Genomic DNA, 6,768 nt, shown 5'->3' with positions numbered 1-6,768 from the left:
AGTCCTTATGAGGTCAAGAAAATATGATCATATTACCCCAATTTTACACTGTAAAAAATTACTGATGCAAAAAGTTGTACAAATGAGGAAATACATGTTGGCTCAACATAATGGTTGTGTCAAAAAAGAAAAATATGTTTGGTCAATGATTGCATGATTTCCATGATTGTACTACAAAATGTTCATCAAGAGAAAATAAATAATTATGTTGAGATAACTTTTAACGTTGAACAAAAAATATTATGTTGGCCGAGCAAGAGAGAACAGCGTCAATCGTCTGAGCATGCGCAAAGGAGTTCTACCAGGCAGCGCTGCAGCAGGCTGGAGTCACGACATTGCATTGGTGAGTACTTTGTGCTGCGAGTTAATGAGCAAATTTAGGTTAATAATATATCGATTGTCTATCAACAAAGTTTGAAATAGCTTTATTGTGAGTACCTACAGTGATTAGCAGTGCTGGAAAATAACGTTTAACTCATAAAGCTTAGCATTCCTTTCCAACTGGCATGTGATTTAAAGTCGACCCTAACGGTTATTAAGCATGACATGTTCCCGTTTAATATATTTAATGGTCAATATTTTCAAATTCCATTTACATTTTGGCTTATGATATATATATATGATAATTGACTGTAACAGACAGCTAGTCTTGACAACTTGTGCTATTGCTATCACAGAGTGACTGATAATTTAGGCTAACGTTAGTTCTAACTGTTAGTGGCATTCAAAGCACGTGTGCCTTCGTGTTAGCAGCTAGTACTTTGCACAAAGCCTCAATTTGCAAGAGTGAAATAACATTTCAGTCTGATAAAAATAAATAAAGAGTTGTGCTAACACGAAAATTAATAGCTGCTAATGTTATCAGATTTGTAAGCTGTTTAACGTTATCAGTTTTCCAAACGGTTACATGTTTCCGTTTAATATTTTTAATGGTCAATATTTTCAGATTCCATTTGCATTTTGGCTTATGATATATATGATAATTGACTGTAACAGACAGCTAGTCTTGACAACTTGTGCTTTTGCTATCACAGAGTGACTGATAATTTAGGCTAAGAAATAATTTGCTTTGCTTTTAATTGTTTGCTTCTGAATCTTTCATTACCCACGGGTTTGTGCTGAATTCTTCCGCATCTACCGTATTGACCTGAAGTCAGCATTCCTGACATCGCTGGACAATCACACCCAGGGGTTGCTAAAGATGTACAGAGCCAAAAGCAAGACTGGGAAGGTGGAACAACTTGGATGAACTTCTGGAACAACTGGATGCCCAGGTATATTAATCATTTCTTTGTATAAAATATAACAGTGTTAAACAGTGTAACATAATTTACTGATACCTGTTTAAGAGAACAAACTGCCAACAGCTCACTGCTCCACAAAAACTTAACTGCAAAACTCAACATTTTAATTTCAAGGTCTCTGGCAGTTGAGTTGATAATTGTCTTGTGACATTTATCCATTGCTCATTATGTAAACAATAGAATTATATTATATGATCAGAATTTGTCAAAAAGGTTCAATGTATACTTGATTTTGATGATCTACAATACATGTACAAATCCCGCAAATACATAATATAATGTATGCCATAAATGGCGTTCAGAGATGATGGCTTATTTTTTTGCTTGTGGGATGCCACACGTATTGTTTACGTTATCTTATTTACATGGAGTGTACATGGAACCTTGGTTGAGATTTTGATTATGGTGCTATTTTATTGTTTCAATTGGTATGGATAACAAAATGGGCAAAGCAGTCAACTTCCCTGATTAAGACCTTGAGATCAACATGTATGCATTAGAGAGAAATATTTTGGTGTAGTATTAAGCTGTTTTTCTCCTATCATATAGCTCCGTTTGACCAGCACCTACATACTGGGCAGAATTGACTCATTTCACCATTGGTTAATCTTGATCAGCCTCATGAAAGTCACCTGGCATGCTTTTGGTCAATATGACTGAACAAAAAACAGCCATCGTGCGCACAGCATGTTTGAGACCTATTTTAGGACTGTTAGAAAACCACTCTCAGTATCTAACCTAAGTAGACTCTGGTAATGTTATTCAAACAGTCTTAAAGGGATACCCCACTGACATTCTTCTAAATATCTTCCTTTCTGTTCAGCAGAAGAAAGAAATTCATACAGGTTTGAAACAACATGAGGATGAGTATATGATGACAGAACTTACATTTTTCGGTGGAGTATCTCTTTAAGGGATCTGTAGACTTGCTGCACTTGTTAGCTGATTATCCCTCTCAGATTGTAATCTTGATTGTATTTCAGGAAACTATTTCATGAAGTTGGTTGAAATGACGCCCAATGGTGAAAAGAGTAGGTGATCCTAAACTGTTGGTAGAGTATATGTGTAACCCCTTTGTTAATTAAGCGACTTAATAATGTCTTATTGATGGTCTTTTTGGCAGACCACAGATCTAACTACTCATTGAAGGTCTGCTGTTCTTAGTGGTCTTCCCCTGTACTTGAGAGAGCCAGCTTCAATTTCAAAGACTATTAAGGTAATTAATTTGAATATCTTTATTATGGTATTACTGTTTGTGATGCAGTAGTGATTGCATAAGACATTATGCTTTCAGTCTGACACTAAAAGACATTTATTGTGTTTCACAGGATACTGAGGCACTGGGGCCACACACAAAGGCCATGAAAATGAAGTGACTGACAGTTCTACCAACTCAGGACCTTATCCCACAGTGGTCAATGTGGCTGTAGTAGTGGAGGAGGAAGTTGTCATGGACAATCTGGGAGACTTCACAAATTCCCTCATGATGTTTGTTTCGGCACTGGTTGAATACTTGTGTAATATTTTACTTGAGCCTAACAGGCAAATTCATATGTATTTAAATAAATAAATAAAATGTTTTTTTTATCAAAGCCTAGTGTGTAATTTATTTGAAATAATGAAAAATAGACTATTTTGACCAAGAATAAATATTTAATACAACATTTTATTTCAATTTGAGTCTGCTTGTTGGCCCAACAAGCTATGTTTAGTCAACAGAAAATATTTAATTGACACAACATTCTATTTCAAGTTCAGTCTACATGCAGGGGTAGTCAGCACAACACAAAAAAGTTGGTTTCCGCAACTTAAATTGGGCCAACTAAAAATTTTAGGTGCAACGGGTCACTAGAAATTTTTATGTTGGAGAGGCATATTTTTTTTTACAGTGTACAGTCTCTGCACTGGCTACCTATTAAGTTCTGTATCAGTTACAAATTATCATTACTTACCTATAAGGCTCTAAATGGTTTAGCTCCAGCGTATCTAACTAGCCTTCTACCACGCTACAACCCATCACGCACCCTAAGGTCACAAAACGCTGGACTTTTGGTAGTTCCTAGGATAGCAAAGTCCACTAAAGGAGGTAGAGCTTTCTCACATTTGGCTCCCAAACTCTGGAATAGCCTTCCTGATAATGTTCGGGGTTCAGACACACTCTCTCTGTTTAAATCTAGATTAAAAACACATCTCTTTCGCCAAGCATTCGAATAATGTTTCTTTTTAATTGTGAGTGTAGTTGCATCTGTTCAAAGTTGCATTTTTATTCATTAGCTTGGGTTAAACTAATTTTACTTTGTTGGATCAGCAGCTATGCTAATGATGTCTGTATTTTGTTTCTATGTTTCGCCACGGGATTTACATCCCGTGGTAACTAGGATTTATACAAGCTCCAGTCTGGATCCAGAACACCTGAGAAGAGATGATGCTGACCCTCAGAGGACCCCAGATGATGCTAACCTTGAATCAACAAACAGAACTAACAATTATTGCTAAATGTGTGACTGAATCATATAATAACTTAATAATATTGATAGTTCATCGTCTAGCTGACTACGTCTTGTATTATTATTATTCTTTTTTCTAAAATCCTGTCAAATGTGCACAAACTACTAGCTACTACTAAATATTGTAGAAACATAATTTTCTGTAAAGTTGCTTTGTAACGATTTATTTTGTAAAAAGCGCTATACAAATAAACTTGAATTGAATTGAATTGAATTGAACATAGGAGACAAGTTTTGCAACTCAGCTTCACACAGCCATGCCAAACTGCCTCCGACTGTCTGCTAAAGAACTTCCTGCCTTGCTGGACTGACCCCTCATTAGACCATGGACACGCCCTCATCCAAGCCAAGGATGCTGAGAGCCAGTCTTCAGTGACATGCTAGAAAAAGGGGGAGACAACACAGATTTGAACAGATCTGACCACACATGCACTACACCAGTAACACACAACATTACCTACACCCAGAGGTAAACACATCTACTGATAACACAGTCAACAAACATATTCTTCCCACAGGTAGAATATCCAACTTTCAGTGTAACAAAGTTACACATACCCACCATGAAGAAACGTGCAGCCATCCTCACAATAGGTAGAACACCTGACACTAAGTTAAGGTTCATGACACACTAGCTGCACCTGACATCCTAGCTCAATAGTAGTTGTAACCCATGCTAGGAAAACCCACAGCAGCCTTGTTTTGTTTTGTTCTTCTTTTACCTATCCTTCTCCTTCCCCTCTTTCCTGAGTAGGTGAAATGCCTAGACACCCTGCAAGGGTCGAAGGTCTGATATTAGGATTGACTCGCAACACCTAATATCCGCCAGCCACTCTAAACTGAATGGAAGCCAGAGAGCTCCATGCATGATAGGTCAATCCATTGAATTGAAAATGAAATTACTAGAAAACTAATGGTAAAGTAAGACAACCTAGAAGAACCAAAGTTAACCACAAATTTGATTGATGAATCAAAATAAAAACAATTTCCAAGACGATCTAAACTATCCTCAATGTGCTAAACTACATTGACTAATTGAACTTAACCACGTGTACCTAAATAACCTGATGCCTGCACCAGTACAGTAACTGTCATGGAGGTGTTGTCTTGCTGTTTGCTGTGTTTGTCTGCTTCTTCTGCCTTTGTTTCTCCAGCGATCGACGATGTCTTCACCTAAACACCTCGCCGATCGAAAGGGGGATATATGTAGCAGAAATGAGTCAAACCAGACAAATCAAAGAGTCTATCAGAGCTGTGTGCATTGAAACAAGAGCCGAACTCCTCAGGAAGTCATAAATCAGTTCTAGTGCCACAAGAACCAAGCAAGATAACCAACCAACCAACTTGTTCACACAACAGCTTTCAACATTAACACCAATAGAACAATTATTAACAATTTTAATTCGAAGAAGAGATTGTCAAATTTATTGTTCGTGATTGAAATGCAACGCTGGACATCACATGTAAACCCAGGAGATCAAGTTAAATACTTGCATTGACTTCCCCCCACCCAGAAGAACCAGACTGAAATTCCTAAGGGGGAAGGGCTTTAAACCTTTGTCTTCACAGAAAAGTCCTTTGCCAGAGAATGGCAAAGAAACCCTTTTTATACATTATATATGGACCAGAATGAACTCAAAAAAGACTTATGAATGAATCATTCCATTGCTTAACTCCATATTCATTTACGTGTAACCCACACATTTGACTATCATGTATAATCACTTATTGTGTATGTCTTTTGATAACTATAGGATACATAGTCATGTCTAGTATTGAAATAATCGCATTTTCTTGCTTGATATTGTCCTGACAATCATTTATTTGTAAAATATATCATAATCATGTTATAGGAATCATGTCCAAAATTAGACCCTGTGAGGCAAGAACCACATGCTTGGTAAGATAAACAAATGATTTATGATACCCACCCCAAGAACATATCTGATTGGTCAAGGCAACATTTGAGGGGTGGCCAACAAGAAAGTTTAAATACTTTGGATACGATTAAATTTTTGCTTTTAGTTCTAGTCTAGCTGCTGCTATTAGCCATGTCGGCTTTTAGTTCTAGTCTAGCTGCTGCTATTAGCCATGTCGGCTTTTAGTTCTAGCATTGCTTGTTCTATCAGTCATGCCTTGCTTTTAGTCTGCTTTTAGTCCCTAGCTGCTGCTATTAGCCATGTCGGCTTTTAGTCTGCTTTTAGTTCCAGCCTTGCTCGTGCTATCAGTCATGCCTGCTCTTAGCTTGTAGCTTTGCTACCTAGCTTTAGCTTGTAGCATCTAGCCATGCGGTTAGTCATCATGGTTCTTTGAGCGCGGTTCCAGCGTGCCTGCCTGCTGCTACTTATGCCACAATGAGAAGGAACACAACCTAGTCTCGTCAAACTTTATTTCTTTTCTTTTCCATTTGAGAGTTTCGTGTTCTGAGTTAAGTTTTGTAGCGTCGACCTCGTCTGCGCGTTTGAACTCCGACCAGCCACACAACTCCAGCTTCAGCCAACGCCCAAGCATGGGCTCCCCAAGACGTCACTTCAGCCAACTGAACTTCGAGCCAATCAGCGACACCGGGATACCCCTTTCAACGGGAGTCCCTTTCACAGCAAACGAAGGCAACGTATTCCCAGATATTTGTTGTGCTGGTGTATCTAATATAATTTTAACCCCATTGAGGAACTCAATGCGAGCGCTAATTACGTGATTGATGGTTGTTCATGTCTATGCAATTTAACGTATTGCTGTAACTTGGGATTCCATATTTCCATTCTCTTAAACTCATCTTTCCTTAACTTTCGACCTTCCTACAACTTGTGTGAATGTGTGTGTGCGTGCGTTTATGTGTTAGATTAGTTTATATGTCTTAGATTTATCTAATAAAGCCTTTATTCATATTGACAAGAGAAGTATCTTGTGTTTTGTGCTTACAAGTTAATGTCTTAAACTTCCGATCTTGTTACTGT

General features: G+C 37.8%; 1 long non-coding RNA gene across 2 annotated transcripts; it reads left to right on the top strand.

Moving 5' to 3' along the window:
• The first annotated feature begins 236 nt into the window (after positions 1–236).
• Positions 237–3,190, top strand: LOC127935826 (uncharacterized). Of its 2 annotated transcripts, XR_008148179.1 has the most exons (5): positions 237–343; positions 1,154–1,274; positions 2,288–2,335; positions 2,428–2,520; positions 2,633–3,190. It is a non-coding gene; the product is annotated as an uncharacterized LOC127935826 (long non-coding RNA). The 2 variants fall into 2 exon arrangements; XR_008148178.1 differs by lacking the exon at positions 2,288–2,335 and having other exon boundaries at positions 238–343.
• Positions 3,191–6,768: the final 3,578 nt, after the last annotated feature.

Source organism: Carassius gibelio, chromosome A19 (genome assembly GCF_023724105.1).
Source record: "Carassius gibelio isolate Cgi1373 ecotype wild population from Czech Republic chromosome A19, carGib1.2-hapl.c, whole genome shotgun sequence".
Classification (NCBI taxonomy): Eukaryota; Metazoa; Chordata; class Actinopteri; order Cypriniformes; family Cyprinidae; genus Carassius; species Carassius gibelio.
Note: the sequence above shows the minus strand (reverse complement) of the source record. Positions and strands in the feature narration are given on the sequence as shown.